The following is a 22,923-nucleotide window of genomic DNA, read 5'->3' as shown; positions in this document are numbered from 1 at the left end:
GTTCTCCAGAGTCCATCAATTGGAGTGTTGTATTAGGGTTGCAAATACCCTATTAACTTTCAATCTAGAAACACTCCTAGAGTTCTCCGGGCACCTGCAATTGGAGTGTTGTATTGGGGTTGTAAGTGACCTATTATCGCGCCACATGGAGACACTATTAGAGTGCTCCGAACACCTTCAATTGGAGTGTTGTAAATGCTCTATTATGTTGCCGTATGAAGACAGTATTAGAGTTCTCCAAACTCCTTCAATTGGAATGTTGTATTAGGGTTGTAAATGCCCAATTATCTTCCCATGTGTGGACATTACAAGAGTGCTCAAAACACCTTCAATTGGAGTGTTGTATTAGGGTTGCAAATACCCTATTATCTAGTCAACTGGAGACACTATTAGAGTTCTCCAATCACCTTCAATTGGACTGTTGTGAAAGAGTTGTAAATGCTCTATTATCTTGCCGTATAAAGACACTAGTAGAGTTCTCCAAACATCTTCAATTAGAGTGTTGTATTAGGGTTGTAAATGCCCAATTATCTTCCCATCTGTGGACATTACAAGAGTGCACAAAACACCTTTAATTGGACTTTTCTATTAGGGTTGTAAATACCCTATTATCTTGCCATATTGAGACACTATTAGAGTTCTCCAGAGTCCATTAATTGGAGTGTTGTATTAGGGTTGCAAATACCTTATTAACTTGCAATCTAGAAACACTCCTAGAGTTCTCCGAGCACCTACAATTGGAGTGTTGTAAAAGGGTTGTAAGTGACCTATTATCGCGCAACATGGAGACACTATTAGAGTGCTCCGAACACCTTCAATTGGACTGTTGTAAAAGAGTTGTAAATGCTCTATTATCTTCCCGTATAAAGACACTAGTAGAATTCTCCAAACATCTTCAATTGGAGTGTTGTATTAGGGTTGTAAATTGCCAATTATCTTCCCATCTATGGACATTACAAGAGTGCTCAAAACACCTTCAATTGGACTTTTGTATTAGGGTTGTAAATATCCTATCATCTTGCCATATAGAGACACTTTTAGAGTTCTCCAGAGTCCATCAATTGGAGTGTTGTATTAGGATTGCAAATACCCTATTAACTTGCAATCTAGAAACACTCCGAGAGTTCTCCGAGCACCTGCAATTGGAGTGTTGTATTGGGGTTGCAAGTGACCTATTATCACGCCACATGGAGACACTTTTAGATTGCTCCGAACAACTTCAATTGGAGTGTTGTAAATGCTCTATTATGTTGCCGTATGAAGACAGTATTGGAGTTCTCCAAACTCCTTCAATTGGAATGTTGTATTAGGGTTGTAAATGCCCAATTATCTTCCCATCTGTGGACATTACTAGAGTGCTCCAAACACCTTCAATTAGAGAGTTGTAAAAGAGTTGTAAATGTCCTATTATCTAGTCAATTGGAGACACTATTAGAGTTCTCCAAACACCTTCAATTGGACTGTTGTAAAAGAGTTGTAAATGCTCTATTATCTTGTGGTATAAAGACACTAGTAGAGTGCTCCAAACATCTTCAATTGGAGTGTTGTATTAGGGTTCTAAATGCCCAATTATCTTCCCATCTGTGGACATTACAAGAGTGCTCAAAACACCTTCAATTGGAGTGTTGTATTAGGGTTGTAAATACCCCATTATCTTGCCATATAGCGACACTATTAGAGTTCTCCAAACTCCATCAATTGGAGTTTTGGATTAGGGTTGCAAATATACCTTATTAACTTGCAATCTGGAAACACACCTAGAGTTCTCCGGGCACCTGCAATTGGAGTGTTGTATTGGGGTTGGAAGTGACCAATTATCGCACCACATGGACACACTATTAGAGTGCTCCGAACACCTTCAATTGGAGTGTTGTAAAAGGGTTGTAAATGTTCTATTATGCTGCCGTATGAAGAAACTACTAGAGTTCTCCAAACTCCTTCAATTGCAGTGTTGTATTAGGGTTGTAAATGCCCAATTATCTTCCCATCTGTGGACATAGTGGTCCAAACATCTTCAATTGGATAGCTGAAAAAGGGTTGTAAATGTCATATTATCTTGAGAACTGGAGACACTAAGAGAGTTTTTCAAACACCTTCAATTGGAGTGTTGTATTAGGGTTGTAAATACCCTATTATCTTGCCATATAGAGACACTATTAGAGTTCTCCAAACTCCATCAATTGTAGTGTTGTATTAGGGTTGCAAATACCCTATTAACTTGCAATTTAGAAACACTCCTAGAGTTCTCCGAGCACCTGCAATTGTTGTGTTGCATTGGTGATGTAAGTGACCTATTATCGCGCCACATGGAGACACTTTTAGAGTGCTCCGTACACGTTCAATTGGAGTGTTGTATTAGGGTTGTAAGTACCCTATTATCTTGCCATATAGAGACACTATTAGAGTTCTCCAGAGTCCATCAATTGGAGTGTTGTATTAGGGTTGCAAATACCCTATTAACTTGCAATCTAGAAACACTCCTAGAGTTCTCCGAGCACCTGCAATTGGAGTGTTGTATTGGGGTTGCAAGTGACCTATTATCGCGCCACATGGAGACACTATTAGAGTGCTCCGAACACCTTCAATTGGAGTGTTGTAAATGCTTTATTATGTTTCCGTATGAAGACACTATTGGAGTTCTCCAGGTTCTCCAGAGTCCATCAATTGGAGTGTTGTATTAGGGTTGCAAATGCCCTATTAACTTGCAATCTAGAAACACTCCTAGAGTTCTCCGAGCACCTGCAATTGGAGTGTTGTAAAAGGGTTGTAAATGCCCTATTATCTAGTCAACTGGAGACACTATTAGAGTTCTCCAAACACCTTCAATTGGACTGTTGTAAAAGAGTTGTAAATGCTCTATTATCTTGCCGTATAAAGACACTAGTAGAGTTCTCCAAACATCTTCAATTGGAGTGTTGTATTAGGGTTGTAAATGGCTAATTATCTTCCCATCTGTGGACATTACAAGGGTGCTCAAAACACCTTCAATTGGACTTTTGTATTAGGGTTGTAAATATCCTATCATCTTGCCATATAGAGACACTTTTAGAGTTCTCCAGAGTCCATCAATTGGAGTGTTGTATTAGGGTTGCAAATACCCTATTAACTTGCAATCTAGAAACACTCCGAGAGTTCTCCGAGCACCTGCAATTGGAGTGTTGTATTGGGGTTTCAAGTGACCTATTATCGCGCCACATGGAGACACTATTAGATTGCTCCGAACACCTTCAATTGGAGTGTTGTAAATGCTCTATTATGTTGCCGTATGAAGACAGTATTAGAGTTCTCCAAACTCCTTCAATTGGAATGTTGTATTAGGGTTGTAAATGCCCAATTATCTTCCCATCTGTGGACATTACTAGAGTGCTCCAAACACCTTCAATTAGAGAGTTGTAAAAGAGTTGTAAATGCCCTATTATCTAGTCAATTGGAGACACTATTAGAGTTCTCCAAACACCTTCAATTGGACTGTTGTAAAAGAGTTGTAAATGCTCTATTATCTTGTCGTATAAAGACACTAGTAGAGTTCTCCAAACATCTTCAATTGGAGTGTTGTATTAGGGTTGTAAATGCCCAATTATCTTCCCATCTGTGGACATTACAAGAGTGCTCAAAACACCTTCAATTGGAGTGTTGTATTAGGGTTGTAAATACCCCATTATCTTGCCATATAGCGACACTATTAGAGTTCTCCAAACTCCATCAATTGGAGTTTTGGATTAGGGTTGCAAATATACCTTATTAACTTGCAATCTAGAAACACACCTAGAGTTCTCCGAGCACCTGCATTTGGAGTGTTGTATTGGGTTTGTATGTGACCAATTATCGCACCACATGGAGACACTATTAGAGTGCTCTGAACACCTTCAATTGGAGTTTTGTAAAAGGGTTGTAAATGTTCTATTATGCTGCCGTATGAAGAAACTACTAGAGTTCTCCAAACTCCTTCAATTGCAGTGTTGTATTAGGGTTGTAAATGCCCAATTATCTTGCCATCTGTGGACATAGTTGTTCAAACATCTTCAATTGGAGAGCTGAAAAAGGGTTGTAAATGTCATATTATCTTGAGAACTGGAGACACTAAGAGAGTTCTTCAAACACGTTCAATTGGAGTGTTGTATTAGGGTTGTAAATACCCTATTATCTTGCCATATAGAGACACTATTAGAGTTCTCCAAACTCCATCAATTGGAGTGTTGTATTAGGGTTGCAAATACCCTATTAACTTGCAATCTAGAAACACTCCTAGAGTTCTCCGAGCACCTGCAATTGTTGTGTTGTATTGGGGATGTAAGTGACCTATTATCGCGCCACATGGAGACACTTTTAGAGTGCTCTGAACACCTTCAATTGGAGTGTTGTATTAGGGTTGTAAATGCCCAATTATCTTCCCATCTGTGGACATTACTAGAGTGCTCCGCACACCTTCAATTGGAGAATTGTAAAAGGGTTGTACATGCCATATTATCATCTCAACTGAAGACACTATTAGAGTTCTCCAAACACCTTCAATTGGACTGTTGTAAAAGGGATGTAAATGCTATATTCTCTTGCAGTTTAAACACACTATGAGAGTTATCCAAACACCCTCAATTGGAGAGCTATATAAGGGTTGTAAATGCCCTATTTTCTTGTCAACTAGAGACACTTTTAGAGTTCTCATAACACCTTCAATTGGAGGGTTGTATTAGGGTTGTAAATACCCTATTATCTTACCATATAGAGACACTTTTGGAGTTCTCCAGAGTCCATCAATTGGAGTGTTGTATTAGGGTTGCAAATACCCTATTAACTTGCAATCTAGAAACACTCCTAGAGTTCTCCGAGCACCTTCAATTGGAGTGTTGTATTGGGGTTGTAAGTGACCTATTATCGCGCCACATAGAGACACTATTAGATTTTTCCGAATACCTTCAATTGGAGTGTTGTAAAAGGTTGTAAATGCTCTATTATATTGTTGTATAAATACACTATTAGAGTTCTCCAAACTCTTTCAATTGGAGTGTTGTATTAGGGTTCTAAATGGCTGATTGTCTTCCCATTTGTAAACATTACTAGAATGCTCCATACACCTTCAATTGGAGAGTTGTAAAAGGATTATTATTGCCCTATTATCGTGTCACATAGAGACACTATTATAGTGCTCCAAACACCTTCGATTGGAGTGTTGTATGAGGGTTGTAAATGCCCTATTACTTCAATTGGAGTGTTGTATTAGGGTTGCAAATACCCTATTAACTTGCATTCTAGAAACACTCCTAATGTTCACCAGGCACCTTCAATTGGAGTGTTGTATTAGGGTTGTAAGTGCCCTATTATCGTGCCACATATAGACACTATTAGAGTGCTCCAAACACCATCGATTGGAGTGTTGTATTAGGGTTGCAAATACCCTATTAACTTGAATTCTAGAAACACTCCTAGAGTTCATCAAGCATCTTCAATTGGAGTATTGTATTAGGGTTGTAAGTGCCCTATTATAGTGCTACATAGAGACACTATTAGAGTGCTCCAAGCACATTCAATTGGAGTGTTGTTTAAGGGGTAGTAAATGCTCCATTATGTTGCGATATAGAGACTTTACTAGAGTTCTCCAAACATCTTCAACTGGAGTGTTGTATCAGTGTTGTAAATACCCTATTATCTTGTCAACTGGAGACACTATTTGAGTTCTCCAAACACCTTCCATTGGAGTGTTGTATTAGGATTGTAAATTCCCAATTATCTTCCCATCTGTGGACATTACTAGAGTGCTCCAAACACCTTCATTTGGAGAGTTGTAAAAGGGTTGTAAATGCCCTATTATCGTGTCACATATAGACATTATTATAGTGCTCCAAACATCTTCGATTGGAGTGTTGTATAAGGGTTGTAAATGCCCTATTTTGTTGCCATATAGATACACCATTAGAGTTATCAAAACTCCTTCAATTGCAGTGTTGTATTAAGGTTGCAAATACCCTATTAACTTGCATTCTTGAAACACTCCAAGTGTTCACCAAGCACCTTCAATTGGAGTGTTGTATTACTGTTGTAAGTGCCCTATTATTGTGCCACATAGGGACACTATTAGAGTTCTCCGAACACCTTCAATTAGAGTGTTGTATAAGGGTAGTAAATGCTCCATTATGTTTCCATATAGAGACACTATTAGATTTCTCCAAATATCTTCAATTGAAGTGTTGTATCAGGGTTGTAAATACCCTATTATCTTGTCAACTAAAGACACTGTTTGAGTTCTCCAAACTCCTTCCATTGGAGTGTTGTATTAGGGTTGTAAATTCCCAATTATCTTCCCATCTGTAGACATTACTAGAGTGCTGCAACCACCTTCAATTAGAGAGTTGTGAAACGGTTGTAAATGCCCTATTATCGTGCCACATAGAGACACTATTGGAATGTTGTTTAAGGGTAGGAAATGCTCTATTTTGTTGCCATACAGAGACGCTGTTAGAGTTCTCCAAACATTTTCAATTAGAGTGATGTATCAGGGTTGTAAATGCCGTATTATGTTGCCACATGGAAACACTATTAGAGTTCTCCAAACATCTTCAATTGAAGTGTTGTATCAGGGTTGTAAATGTCTTGTTATCTTGTCAACTGGAGACAATATTAGAGTTCTCCAAACACCTTCAATTGAAGTGTTGTATTAGGATTGTAAACGCCATATTATCTTGCCATATAGGGACACGATTAGAGTTCTCCAAATTCCATCAATTGGAGTATTATATTAGGGTTGCCAATACCATATTAACTTGCAATCTAGAAACACTTCTAGAGTTCTCCGAGCACCTTCAATTGGAGGGTTGTATTGGAGTTGTAAGTGACCTATTATCGCGCCACATAGAGACACTATGAGAGTGCTCCGAGTACCTTCAATTGAAGTGTTGTAAAAGGGTTGTAAATGCTCTATTATTTTGCCGTATAAAGACACTATTAGAGTTCTCCAAACTCCTTCAATTGGAGTGTTGTATTAGGGTTGTAAATGTCTGATTGTCTTCCCATCTATAGACATTACTAGAGTGCTCCAAACACCATCAATTGGAGAGCTGTAAAAGGGTTCTAAATGCCCTATTATCGTGCCACAGAGAGACACTATTAGAGTGCTCCAAACACCTTCAATTGTAGTGTTGTTTAAGGGTAGTAAATGGTCTATTATGTTGCCATATAGAGACACTATTAGAGTTCTCCAAACATCTTCAATTAGAGTGTTGTATTAGCATTGTAAATGCTCTATTATCTTTCCATATAGAGACACTATTAGAGTTCTCCAAACATCTTCAATTGGAGTGTTGTATTATGGTTGTAAATGCCCAATTATCTTCCCATCTGTGGACATTACTAGAGTGCTCAAAACACCTTCAATTGGAGTGTTGTATTAGGGTTGTAAATACCCTATTATCTTGCCATATAGAAACACTATTAGAGTTCTCCAAACTCCATCAATTGGAGTATTATATTAGGGTTGCCAATATCCTATTAATTTGCAATCTAGAAACACTCCTAGAGTTCTCTGAGCACCTTCAATTGGAGTGTTTTATTGGGGTTGTAAGTGACCTATTATCGCGCCACATGGAGACACTATTAGAGTGCTCCAAATACCTTTAATTGGAGTGTTGTAAAAGGGTTGTAAATGCTCTATTATCTTTCCATATAAAGACACTGTTAGGGTTCTCCAAACTCCTTCAATTGGAGTGTTGTATTAGGGTTCTAAATGGCTGATTGTCTTCCCATCTGTAGACATTACTAGAGTGCTGCAAACACCTTCAATTGGAAGCTGTAAAAGGGTTGTAAATGCCCTATTATCGTGCCACAGAGAGACACTATTATAGTGCTCCAAACACCTTCAATTGGAGTGTTGTTTAAGGGTAGTAAATGGTCTATTATGTTGCCATATAGAGACACTATTAGAGTTCTCCAAACATCCTCAATTGGAGTGTTGTATCAGGATTGTAAATGCCCTATTGTCTTGTCAACTGGAGACACTATTAGAGTTATCCAAACATATTCAATTGGAGTGTTGTATTAGGGTTTTAAATGCTCTATTATCTTACCATATAGAGACACTATTAGAGTTCTCCAAACTCCTTCAATTGGAGTGTTGTATTGGGGTTGTAAATGCTCTGTTATTTTGCCATATAAAGACACTATTAGAGTTATGCAAACTCCTTCAATTGGAGTTTTGTATTAGGGTTGTAAATTCCCTATTATCTTGTCATCTAGAGACACTCCTAGAGTTCTCTACACACCTTCAATTGGAGACACTACACCTTCAATTGGAGTATTCTATAAGGATTGTAAATGCTCTATTATCTTTCCATATAGAGATGTTATGAGAGTTCTCCAAACTCCTTCGATTGGAGTGTTGTATCAGAGTTGTAAATGTCCTATTATCTTCCAATCTGTAGACACTACTAGAGTGCTCCAAACACCATTGATTGGAGTTTTGTATAAGGGTTGTAAATGTCCTATTATGTTACCATATAGAGACACTACTAGAGTTATCAAAACTCCTTCAATTGGAGTTTTGTATTAGGGATGCAAATACCCTCTTAACTTGCATTCTAGATACACTCCTAGAGTTCTCCAAAGACCTTCAATTGGGGAGTTGTAAAAGGGTTGTAAATGCCCTATTATCGTGTCACATAAAGACACTATTAGAGTGCTCGAAATACCTTCAATTGGAGTGTTGTTTAAGGGTAGTAAATGCTCCATTATGTTGCCATATAGAGACACTATTTGAGTTCTCCAAACATCTTCCATTGGAGTGTTGTATCAGGGTTGTAAATGCCATATTATCTTGTCAACTGGAGACTATTAGAGTTCTCCAAACACCTTCCATTGGAGTGTTGTATTAGGGATGTAAATTCTCAATTATCTTCCCATCTGTAGACATTACTAGAGTACTCCAAACACCTTCCATTGGAGAGTTGTAAAAGGGTTGTAAATGCCCTATTATCGTGCCACATAGAGACACTATTAGAGTGCTCCAAACACCTTCAATTGGATTGTTGTTTAAGGGTAGTAAATGGTCTTTTATGTTGCCATGTAGAGACACTATTAGAATTCTCCAAACATCTTCAATTGGAGTGTTGTATCAGGGTTGTAAATGCCTTATTATCTTGTCAACTGGGACACTAGCTCATTTATAAGAGTGTTATAGGTTTATGATATTATGCTCAAACCCTTTACAAATCATGTCATGTAGAAAACTCAAAGGCTTATCAATTTGACTTTTCTTGCATTCATGGCATTAGGCTCAAGCCCTTTAAATTTCATGTCGTGTAGAAACTTCATTGCCTTCTCAATTTCACTATTCTTGCACATGCCCTTTAGGCATCATTTCACATAGAAAATCTGGTGCCTTCTCAATTTCACCTTTCTTGCACAACTCATATATAAGATTTGTATATGTCACAAATTAGGATGCATGTATTTTTCTTAGATGCATGTATTTTGTCATCTTTTTTAGTTATTTTGAGATGATAACAAGTGCATTATTAATTTAACTAGATAGTAAAGAATATTCAATGATTTATTGAATCCCTTATAGAACTTGTGATGAGCATATAATACTTTTGGTATTATTTTTTTGTTTCTTGGCCTTTTTTAGGATGAAAGTGATGACTGAGTTGGACATAAATAGCTGGGTTAGAACTTTATTAATTACGTATATGTGTTGTTTTGTTAAACGGGGGTGTTTGATATTATGCAAAATAACAATAGGCTAGCTTAAGTTGGGAAAATTAGAATTGAGAATTTTGAGGAATATGTGTTGTTTTTTTTATATTTCATGACTTGAGAATTTTGAGGATATTGTAATTGATACTATGGAAAAATTAGAATTGTTGTGTTGATATTGTAACCGTTGTATCTCAAATAAAAACCGTAATTTTGTATGATATCTGATGTTACAATTGAATCAATCTATTGTGTATGTTTTGAGAAAAGTAAAATGAAAAAAAAATCCAAAAAACTAACAGAAAAGTAAATAACAAAAAAAAATGACATAATAGTATCAGGGACCGGGTTTTGGTCGCAGATACCTCTTCGGGACGTTAGCAAAAAAAATTAACAGCGACAAAAAAATGGTCGTAGAAAAAGTATCAGCGACCGGATGACGTCATTCAGCGACCGGTGACATCATCGATTGACTATTTGCGACAATGCTTTCAGCGACCGAAATCAGATTTATGCGACCAGAATAACTATCTGCGACCGACGACGTGACTATCAGCGACCGGAAAACCGGTCTCTGATAGACTTTTCTACTGTAGTGACTATGTTATGTACACTTGTTTCAATATTGATTTGTTTTGAGGCTTGAGCTATAGGTATTCTCAATTTCCTCACACACTTCCTGATCGAGTACTACCTACCTTCCTTTTTGGTCGCCTGAGTCAGTCATGTTTTGCATATCCTCAGTGTCTTGAATCATAGGGGAAACAAAAAATCAAACGCCTACCTTCTTACATGATGCCGATATATATACCACTATGCATGATTGAAGACTTCAAATTCCACTATGATTGAATTTCGCTCCATCTTCTATGTGACTTGAAATTTATTGATCATTCCTTTGTGGTTCTTTTCATTTTTTTTAATATTATATAACATATGTATGTGTTCAATTCCAATCATCCTGAATTGTTTAAATTATCTTAGTTAATTACTCATCGTTAGCGCATACAATAAATGCATGCTCGATGAAATATACAACATGGACTTATCAGCTCAAACAACATCGAGTAAGCCAGAAGCAAAATATACTCTCTTTTTTCAATCCACGGGTAAAACACGATTCTGTAAAAGGAGACTTAATTTCATTGCCTGTGATAACGCACAGATCGCTAACAAGTATATCTAATTCATGTTGATTGGCATCTGTTTACGTATATACCTTGAAACTCTTATTCTCCTTTCCTTGATTGTGTTAGAGGAGTACTATCTTCAAAAGTATCCAACTGATGATGAGTAGTATCTTGTATACATTGGGAACTTTTGTAATTTTTTATTTAGTTTATTTGAGATATTAATTAAAAAATTTGGCTCTAAACCTTGCTATAATAGATTTAATTCTCTTACTAACATAAAGTATCGTACCTGACATACGTGTCAAATAATCTTCAGAAGCCACTATAAATTTGCATGGAAAATGAGTAGTGTAAATCCTAAATTCTTTTTTCACACAATATATATTATGTTTCAGCCACATAAAATCGTCATAAATGACAATCGCAAGGTAACTTGGAATAACCGAATCGATCGAACTTTTATATATTATGAATTTGATCCAGACTGCCTCGGTTTATTTCTTAATACTCTGATTTATTTCTTAATCAATTGCTTTAAATACTTCAGTTTATTTCTTAATATCTTAATTTATTTCTTAACACTCTGATTTATTTCTTAACATACTTCGGTTTATTTTAAATCAATTGTTTTAAATAAACAAATTAATATATTTTGGTTTAAACCGAACAAACTGAAATAAAACTTTGGTTCGGTTCAGTTCGGTTGCAATGCTAATTCGGTTCGATTCGGTTCTATTTTTAAAACTAAATTATAATTTTGGTTTGCCTAGTTCAGTTCGAACCGAACCGATGAACACCCCTAATAATAACCAAAGTTTGATAAGGTAAGGACAGTAACTTATGCGAGAAATATTAATTAAGTGAAAGATAACAGAATCATACCTTATTTTCTACAACAGAGTAGACACTTTTCGTGAGGGAAAAAACACATTTATGATGGTACTCTCTCGCGAAAAGTACCGTCGCAAAAAGAAAAAGCTGAACAATGACGGTACTCCGTCACGAAAAGTCACTTTTTTTATTCTCGTGAAAAGTGTCTCATTCTTCTCATAATAAACCAAAAAGTACCTTAATTATTTGCATATTAGAAAGTGAGAGATAACATAAATGTCCTTCATCTTATTATTTCTATTAAAACTCCATTCACAAGTACTGTCATTAATTATTCTCATTTTTATACATATACGTTAAATTATCTCAATTATGTAAAATTGAGGTAAGTAAAAGATAGATCACGTCTAATTGCCTTGGCAGATTAATTGTAGCAAGTGTTCATTTTGGGGCTCATCGAGATCCCGATCACTTTCATTGACAAATTTTGTTTAATAATTTAAATGCTCATCTTGGCCTTTTTCACATTCTCATACTCTTTCTTCTTTCTCTTAGCCTAAATTTGTCAATTTGCATGATTCATTCAATTTGCTAAATTTTGAGATTCCTACACAGATGCATAAAATTGAAATTAATAATTAATGGCAGAGATTGAAATATGATTTTGATAAGTGGCTCAGATCCTCTAATAGTTGTTTGAATGCTAAAAAAATAATGGAGGGTGTGTGGCACAATATGCAGGTGTGAATTGAAAAGGTTAATGAAAAATGTGGAGGAGGTGAATTTAAGAAGTTATCAAGATTCAAGCCTGCTTTTAATGAAAAGATATATTGCACAATGAGCCACATGGCTAACGCAACAGAAAGATTTCTAAAAAAGGGAATTCGTGATATTCGAACAACATCTATTCCGGTGATCCTATTAATTGCACCGTACAGCCTAAATCTTCTCCAATCTTTCGTTTCAGAGATTAAATATTACAGATTTCAGATATCACTGTCTTTTGTTCTAATAGAAATTAGATAACAACCGACAAAAATTGATTAAGAACCAATAAAAATCAAACGACATGTTTTTTAATTAATGTATTACTTACCATAAACATCAAATAAGTGAATAACAAACTTGAAGTTCAAAATATAAATTTAACATTCATAAAAAATAAAATGGAAAGCGGCCAGTTTAGATTACATGTCTCATTCTGACATAAGCATTAATTAAAAATATCTAACTTTAAGATAGAAAGCAATACACAATTAATAATATATAACTTTAAGATAGTAGGATTCCTTGATATGTGAAAAAGTATAGTTCAAAATAGTTAACTAAATTTAATAAAAAAATTGATTGATCAGAGATAAAACAAATTCATAATATTTTGTCTTATTTGAATCATATATATATTTTTAGCAAGTTGTCCAGAAGCGTTTGAGTTTTATATAATAAGTTGAATTAGTAGAATATATTTTGTTAATTAGAAATTAAACTGAGAAGAAGAAAAGATTCAGTTGCAATTTCGGCACATCCCATTTGTCATATATATTTTTAAAATTTCAAGAAGTACATAAGCGTGCTAAAAAAACAAAAAAAACGTTACTAGTCTACTGCTAGCTAGGCACTGGCATAGCCTGCTGCTAACTAAGCATGCAAAAAGGTGATGAATGGAAACTATGGAACTTCAAATAAACTGTGGAATTTTGTATTTTGTGATTTCAGAATCTAATCCTGTAAAAACAATTAATTATTTACGCTAAAGATCTTGATTTCCCAACATGAAATTTGAGGGAATTGTTTAGTCTAAATGTCTAATCAGTTCATTACCAATGATAATTGCGGTTCGCATTCAAATTCGAATCTCGACCTTACCATTTTTTTTGGGTATTGAATGATTGAATCAAAAGAGATATAGAAGGATCTGAAATTCTGAATAGGAATCTAAATCCAATAGAAAAAAGTGAGTCTCATAAAATATTTTGTTAAAAAATTTAGGAGGTAAGGACCATATATATGTTTTAAGGTTTTTGAAAAAGGTGAATTTCATTTAATTTCCCAGTGTTAATTATAACAAATTCCTTAGAAAATTAGTTGAATATTCATATTTAAATTAGTGATCACAAGCTACGCATAAAAACAAATTCAAAGAAAAAATATATTCCTAAAACACAGAATAAGGATTCAATCCTCAAAACTAAAGTGATAAGCACACACTATAAGTATTTGAAATAATAAAAAAAACAAAGATTTTAAAAGGGTTAACTGACACGAGTGGAAGGACACAAAACAAATGAACAAAATTAAATGTCAACAATAGTGAATAAGGATTCATTCCTCAAAACTAAAGTGATAAGCACACACTATAGGTATTTGAAATAATAAAAAAAACAAAGATTTTAAAAGGATTAACTGACACGAGTGGAAGGACACAAAATAAATGAACAAAATTAAATGTCAGCAATGGTAAATAAGGATTCATTCCTCAAAACTAAAGTGATAAGCACACACTATAAGTATTTGAAATAATAATAAAAAAAAGATTTTAAAAGGGTTAACTGACACGAGTGGAAGGGCACAAAACAAATGAACAAAATTAAATGTCAGCAATAGTGAAGTGAATGTGTGAACAAAATTAATTAATTAAATGCTCCAATTCACATGTTTTTATGGCAATGTAGATTTATTTTTATGGCAATGTTATATATATATATATTCATCATCCGGTTAGACATGTAGATTTATTTACTACGTAACATGTGTAGAGAGTAGAAAGCAATACACAATTAATAATATCTGCTTTAAGATCGAAGGGTTCCTTGATATGTGAAAAAGTCAAAAAGACAATTCAAAAATAGTTAATTAAATTTAATAAACAAAATTGACTGCTCCTAGCGTTAGCATCTGGTGAAACAATTGTTTGTCCCACAACTATTGTGTTAAATATTGCGATACGCTTTATATATAAGTTAGTACGGAAGTAACACGTATATAGCGAATGTACAAGAGAGAAACTTGGGTTGTCAATTTGGGTTTGCAATTGACTTTGGATAGAAAAGTAGTTCTGCCAAAATGGGTTCGGGTAGGAAATTATTACGGATAGATATGGGTAATTCGCTCCGTTTAACCATCTTCAACTAATTTTAGTTGAAAAAAAAATATATTAGAAGAAGTGTTTAGTTGAAAAAAAAATTATTAGAAGAATTGTTGCCTCTATTTATGTATATTATATTATGTGTTTTAATGTAATCAGCAACTTTCAAAAACATTTTTAAAAATAATTTAACAACATAGATCATTAAACAGCATCAACAAAAATATTCACCGGAATATTATTTTTGAATAATATCTACATTTAATTCGTATTATTATCTTGAATTATTTCAGACAAGTTGTACAAACAATACATTTTTTTATTTTATAATCCATCACTCGCTTCATAGACCTCAGTACCGTGCTAACTCACACAGGAAAATAAAAATTAGTAGTAAAAATCAAAATACAAACTGTGCATCGCAAATTCTAAACTATTATATTACTATCCATGAAATTACAAACATTTTGTTTGTTTAATAATATAATTAATATTTTAATATACTATCATACTACAGAACTAACAAATTATTTCTGAATTACATTCTTATTATATCTAAATCCCGAATTGGAATGATAGACTTATTTCTTCTACATGCGAACTTTTTGATTAGATACATGTGCACAGTTGCCTTTCTTTCTGATAGGCTATAATCACAAAGAATCCATTACGAGAAAGGGAAAAGGGAAAAAAATAATAATTCAAGCGGTATTGATATGGACTTATGGAGTATGGAATGGACCATATGCCGACATTTTTAAAAATATTCAATTAGCTAAATCTTTTAATAATAATAACCAAATTTGAGCCAATTTAATAAAAATGTCCAAACCGTGGAAATTTTCACTGCTTGGAATTAAAATTCCAAGCCGTAAAAAATTTCCACGGTTTGGATTTTTTTTTTTTTTGCAAAACAGAAATTTAAAAAAAAAATTAGTTTTTGTATTGAAATATTAGAAATGTTAAACATATTTCTTTGAAAATAGATGGAATACAATATAATTCGATTTATTAGAAAGACTGTAACAAATAACCCGATCAACATTTTTGAAGCCAGATTTTTCGCGGCTGTAAGAAAAATTAATATATTTCTTTATGTGTTATTGGAAAAAATAAAAATGCTTGGATTTTGAGTAATTGATCCTGGTTCAAAAGTCACTTCTAGGTAATATAGAAAATATTGTGATCCTTCTAGTACATTTAGTTTCTAAAAAGTTGTATCTATTTTTGAAAAAAAATAAAAAATTTAAGTTATTTAATGATTGTTATTCAAAAAGAATTCTCAAAATAGATACAACTTTTTAGAAATTAAATGTACTAGAAGGATCACAATATTTTCTATATTACCTAGAAGTGACTTTTGAACCGGGATCAATAATTCAGAATCCAAGCATTTTTTTTCCAATAACACATAAAGAAATATATTAATTTTTCTTACAGCCGCAAAAAATCCAGCCTGAAAAATGTTGATCGGGTTATTTGTTACAGTCTTTCTAATAAATCAAATTATCTTGTATTCCATCTATTTTCAAAGAAATATATTTAAAATTTATAATATTTCAATACAAAAAATAAAAAAATTTAAAAATTTTCTGTTTTGCAAAAAAAAACCCAAACCGTGGAAAATTTCCACGGTTTGGAATTAAAATTCCAAGCCGTGAAAATTTTCAACGGTTTGGAATTAAAATTCCAAGCCGTGAAAATTTTCAACAATTTTGGCATTTTTATTTAATTGGCTCAAACCTATTTATTATTATTAAAAGATTTGTATTTTTTAAAATGTCGGGACCATATGGTATGTACTGCTAGCCTTAGCCTACCAGGTGATGTGATGTCACGTTGATTTTGGAAAAGAAAATTTGAATATCCACTTTTATTGTTGACTGACGTAGACTTTGCATCCAAAAAAAGTAATAATTTATAATTACATTCCTCTCTTGGAGAATTTTCTTTTTTTTTCTCCTTGGCTTATTTCCTCTGTAATATATTGAAGCTTGACCATTGACCAACGTAGAATCACCTCTCTCTCTTTCTCGACCAACGTAGAATCACCTCTCTCTCTCTCTCTCTCTAGGGTTGCTAATGATTAAGGTTTGGCTCAAACTCGGCTCGGCTCAATGAGAAAAATAAAATAATTCGGCTCTAACTCAGCTCGCTTTAATTTGAAAGGAAAAAGCTCGACTCAGCTTGGCTCGACTCGACTCCGCCCGCGAATCAGGTCATATTTTTACTTAATTATTAGCAAAAAATTGTGCCGAATATTTAATTCTGTTGCAATACATAAACATCATTTACGTTACTATTCAAAAGTTAGGTCTTCATATTATACAAATATTAAATAAATAAGTTAACAATAATATCATCTAAAGTAGCATAAGTATACAAGTTAAATAAAATAAAGACAATAACAGCGAAAATATAACTAATCGAATACAATAGAACTATGGATATGTGAAAAGTTAAATAAATTAATAAATAAGGTAATAAACTAAACTATATCATGTAAATAACATTCATATCAAACATAGAACACAATAGACATTTTTTTTCATCGATTTCAAATTTCAAATTTTTTCAAATATTAAACTTTTTTCAAATTTCAATTTTTTTTATATTTCAAATATTTGAAAAAAATTGAAATTTAAAAAAATCTGATATTTGAAACAAAAATTTGAAATTTGAAAAAAATTGGAATTTGAAAAAAAAATGAAATTTGGAAACAAATTTGAAATTTGAAAAAGTTTGATATTTGAAAAAGTTTGAAATTTGAAATCGATGGGCTTAACAAATTTCATTAGATATCCTAACACCGTGCCTTGATTCACATCATCCTGTCTACAAAAGTAAAAAAAAATGAATATATATGTCATGTTATTCAATTTTAAGAACAAATGTATTATTTAATGAATCAAAGCTTAGTGAGATAACATATAGTGTATGGTGCCTACTCGAGGATAGCGCAAATTAAGGAGTATTATTGTGCACAACTTCTTTGAACAGTTGAGATTGATGCACGTACAACTTATTTAAACTTTTGAGATATCTGACTAAGAGGATGCGAATTAAAAAACGAGAAATCGATCTGAAAAGATGGTGTGTACCCATCATCTCCTCATCTCTTGATCTTTATAGCGAACTGGAGAATGAAGGGAGAAGAATCCAACTGAAGCCGTCAAGGATGTTAGAGCAACACTGATTGGTGCCGGTGCATCAGTTCCCCCATGAAAACTCAAGCAATCAAAGCTCCCAACCACCCACAGTTACTCCTTCGTGTTACTTATTACTAGTTTCACATCGACCACAACAACAACATATCTCTTCCCCTAAGCAAACATTAACTCCTCTCTTAAATTCCTACACGGTACACACCCCCAGAACACACATATAAACCTTTGCACTCAGCACCATCCCACACACCTTACACCCTACAACAATTCTTCTTACAACTGCCCAAAGAAACAGTGAAAATTCACTCTACCTCACTACAATCTCCCAGATTACCACCACACAAAAAATTCACTCTACACATACTCTCCCCATGCCAATCTCAGACCCTTTCCCGCTACTCAGCCGACAGGCAGGAGAAGGATGCGCCTACCTCAGGCGTAATGCAATACACCGTGAACTACACGAGGGGCTGAAGAGATCTATCCTAGTGGTGGCACAAGGTAACAACCAAAACGGCGGTGGGGTTCTTGGAGAGGTACAATACTACCTACATAATACTTATGGTGGTTCACTCAGGCAATATACACCTCTCCAGTACTCCAAGGATATCTTCTTATTTCAACTACCGGCCGGGCTAGACCATGGAGAGGTCATTGAAGCAGGAAACGAATGGGGCTCATCCCATGAGTGGTCATTCCGTTATTTTGACATAGATGAGGATGCTGGAATGCAATCCAAAGCCTACCGGGTCAGGTTGCATATTACAAACTTTCCTTTGGATTTTTGGCATGAAACATTTATTCAAGATGCATGTGCTGCGTTTGGCGAGGTTAGACGCATTGAAGAGGAATTTATACAGCGGAACAATCGGTCACGATTGGCTCTCGATTTAATATGCATAGACCCGCGTCGTATTCCCCCGGCTACAACTCTCCCGTATGGAAACCAATGGAAAAAAATGTATATCCACATTGCGGGTTGGGAATATAACCAGTGGATACCTGAAGAGGCCAAGCTCACAAGAAACGAAAACAGGTCGTTGAGTTCCCTCACCGCAGGCACGGCTGATTTTTATAAAAATTCCTTGATAGCGGCACACGATAAACTCCACAGATATCTGACCACACCCGAATCACCTCCACCACCGACCTCACCTCCGTATCCATTCTCAGATTTCTCAGATTTGCAAAAATCTGAAGCCGCACCAGAACATGGGAAAGATAAAAAAATCAAAGAAGAAGGGCCCACACAAACTCCTACACAGCAAAACGATGGTCGATCATTACCAATGGCAGCGCATGACAAAGGGCCATTTTTTCAGGTGCAGCGCAGCTCTCCTCCATCTTCTTCACCTTCAAAATCAGAATCCTCTACTCCGGTTCACCATGTACCCAACCCAGGCACGCATAGGACAAATTTGGACCAAATGGAGGTGAGCGGTCCAATAGTTGAAAAGGAGTGGAAGGTGTTTCATGAACAGAGGGGCAAGCTATCTGTTAAAATTGGGGAAATATCGGTGGTCTGTGCAAATGTGATCACTAGCACGCTGTATGTGGGGTCACATGAGGTTAGTAGACACACCCAATCTGACTTATACACGGAACAAGGAAAGGAAGGCCATCAGGAATTAACACCAATGGTAGATAGGACATGTGACAAGGGTGACTCCCTGGAAGTGACATGCAAAAGGACGGAACCACAGAACCTAGGCAAAAGCTCTCTGAACCAACTCTATATAGCCTCCCACATGCAAGAAAACCCCAAAAGTCAAGTAGAAGTACACAAACCAGTCAGAGAGAAGTACACTCCCCAGAAAATTCACCCCACGCCATATCCCAATTTGACCACAGCAAATACATCTCCACAGCAGATATTTCAGCTCAGCACCCAAAAAATTAAATACGGCCAGGGGAAAAGTAATTTGGGCCAGAAGGACTTAAAGACCACGACCGAAACTTTAATTAGGGCCAAATCTGGAAGAAATTTCCCACAACCCATCAATGAAGGTCACCAACCACAAACAAAACATCTCTACTACAACTCAAATACAGCCTACAAACATAGCGCTCAAAAACAACCACACCCACGCCAAGAAATAATGGAGATTCCGGATGAACAACTAATTGCAAAATTCGCTGACCTCAAGGCATCCAGCTCTTTCAATCTCCCTCAGAACACTGTACACAAAAGAAACTGGGATTTGTGCGCACTGGTGCGAGTGGTTACAGACAAAGTGGTGATTGAGTCTCATTTTGTGCGAATAATGATGCGAGTATGGGCTATTCCGCCACAAACAGAACTAACAATGGTGGGAAGGAATATCTTTCTCTTAGTCTGTGTGAATGAAAAAGATCTCTTGCATGTACTACACAAGGGATTATGGACATACAGAGAGGATATAATTGCGACAAGGAGGGTAGATGGGCCGGCTGACCTAGACGAACCAACAGTCAAATACGCAGAAGTAACAATGCAATGGCACAAATTCCCGGCGGAGACATTCACGCAAAAGGGGCTCATGTTTCTGGCCGAAGGGATGGGCACTCCGCTCACAGAGGTCACTGAACACTGTTTTGGGGGGAATAGATGTTACAAGGTGAGACTCTTGATACCTGTGGATGAACCCCTAAAAGATACAATGTCTGTCACCCAAGAAACTATCGAGAGTTTTACTGTCTATGTGGTGTATGAAAGAGTACAGAGGATGTGTATGTTTTGTGCATGTCTGGGTCATGATCACACAAGCTGCAATGACAAGGCACGTATGCAGCGTCTACAGCTGGACACAAGGTACAAAGGCCGTCCATAAATGACAAATATAACCAAAAACAAAGTAGGATTGTGGATTAATAACTCAGCGCATATGCCAACAACACAGGGGCCCACTCATCCAAATCAGAAGAGCAACCGAAACCAAGATAACCAACCATCTCCACAAAATACCCTCGACCTAAATCGGCCCCTTGAAAAGGCCCGAAATCGTAGGGAGCTGAGGGGGACCCGAGCCGGTGGACTTAGCACAAATGTGGGCATCAAGAGAGGGGGATCGGTGCAGGGAGACCAAAACACCCAAGAGGAAAGGGATTTTGTAGGAGGGGAGCAAGGAGACAGTAGTGAAAATGCTGGCACGGTACATGCAACCAAGAAAAGAATAGTGGAGGCAAGTTTAATACTGCCTCCACCGCCTCAATGAGTCTCTTATCCTGGAACTGTCGGGGGGTTGGGGGCCCTCGAAAGCAAGAGTTCCTACAGTCACTTCTCCGGTCAACGCGTGCGAGTGTTTGTTTTCTTTCAGAAACCAAGTGCTCAACCTTAAAATCCAGAAGAGTTTTACAGCAAATGGAGTTAGAGAATTCTATCTTTGTACCGGCAGTAGGCCGGTCCGGGGGTCTTTAGTTGATGTGGAATCGAGACACACAAATTCGGGTCCACAGTCAATCTCGGTCAATGATTCATGGCACAGTAACACAGGTGGATGGCAAGGAATGGGATTTAGTCTGCGTTTATGGGGATCCAAATCACAATAGGAACCCTGTAATTTGGAGACAAATTTTGGCAATAGTGGGGGAAAAAGATAGAGTCTGTGTGGTAGGTGATTTCAATGCCATAGCGGACGAAAGTGAGAAAGTAGGAGGTGACCCGGTGTTAAATCGGAATAGTAGAGAATTCAAAAATTTTCTATTTGAAGGGGGGCTTATTGACCTTGGCTTTAAAGGTCCTGCCTTTACATGGACGAATAAAAGAAACGCGTCACAAGCAATACATGAGCGATTGGATAGAGTAGTGGCAACGGTGGGATGGTTACAAATACATGGCCAGGCATATGTAAACCACTTACCGCGGTTGCATAGTGACCATGCCGCTATACTGTTGCGGCTAAAGCATATACCACAAAGGCAAAGAAGGTTTAGAATGGAGGCTTGGTGGTTTGGAGTGGAGGGATTTCGAGATGCATGGGAAGGAGATTGGAAGGAATCCAGGAATGTGTCCTGGGAAGAGAGGATGCGTAACTTAAGCAGTAATATACGCAAATGGGCAACGGAATATGATTCTCCTCAAAACAGACTCCAAAGGGCAAAACAGCGCCTATTTGCAAATCAGCACCTACACCCGAACCTGCAAGATCCGAATCTAGAAGAGGCATGTTTGAAGGAAATATACAAGGCAGAAGGGGAAATTGAGATCTATTGGAAGCAAAGGTCAAAAATTCAATGGTCATGTGAAGGAGATCGTAACACGGTGTTCTTCCACACAATGGCCACAAATCGGAAAAGACACAACATGATTCTAAAGATTATGAATGATCAGGATGAATGGATAACTGAGGAAGCCCAAGTGAGAGGTCGGTTTATCCAGTATTTCAAACACCTATATAGCCCCAACCAGAACCCGGTACAAGCTGATGTAAAGACCTACTTTGATCAATTTAGGCTCACGAATCAAGATTCCTTACAACCTCATGAACAGGTAGGCTTGATGAAGCTACCTTCACAAACTGAAGTTAGAGATATCCTCTTCAGCATGGGCCCCGATAAATCACCGGGTCCGGATGGAGTTCCGGCCCGCTTTCTGCAGCAATATTGGGAAACTGTGAAAGAAACGGTAGTGCAACAATTGCAAACTGTGTTCTTAACAAAAAAACCGCCTCCTGAGTGGATGTCAAGCCATATTGTTCTCATACCAAAGGTTGAAGAACCGCTGCTACCAAAGGATTTTCGGCCAATCACGGTGGGGAATATTATGTACCGGCTCCTCATGAAAATTATTGCAGCTCGGCTCCAAAAACACATGTGCAAACTGGTTTCAAACAACCAAACAGCATTTGTAAGGGGAAGGAGTATATCCGATAATGCGATTCTTGTGCGAGAAGTCTTGCATTCTTTCGGGAGCAAAGATTATATGGAGGAAGCATTTTTACTGAAAGCCGATGTAGCCAAGGCATTTGACACAGTGAGATGGCAGTTTGTGTGGGAGGCCCTCAAAGCGGTAAATTTCCCAGCAGACATGATAGAACTGATCAAGGCT

Source organism: Carex rostrata, chromosome 8 (genome assembly GCF_964058835.1).
Source record: "Carex rostrata chromosome 8, lpCarRost1.2, whole genome shotgun sequence".
Lineage (NCBI taxonomy): Eukaryota > Viridiplantae > Streptophyta > Magnoliopsida > Poales > Cyperaceae > Carex > Carex rostrata.
The sequence above is the reverse complement of the archived record's forward strand: the minus strand, read 5'-3'. Positions refer to the sequence as shown.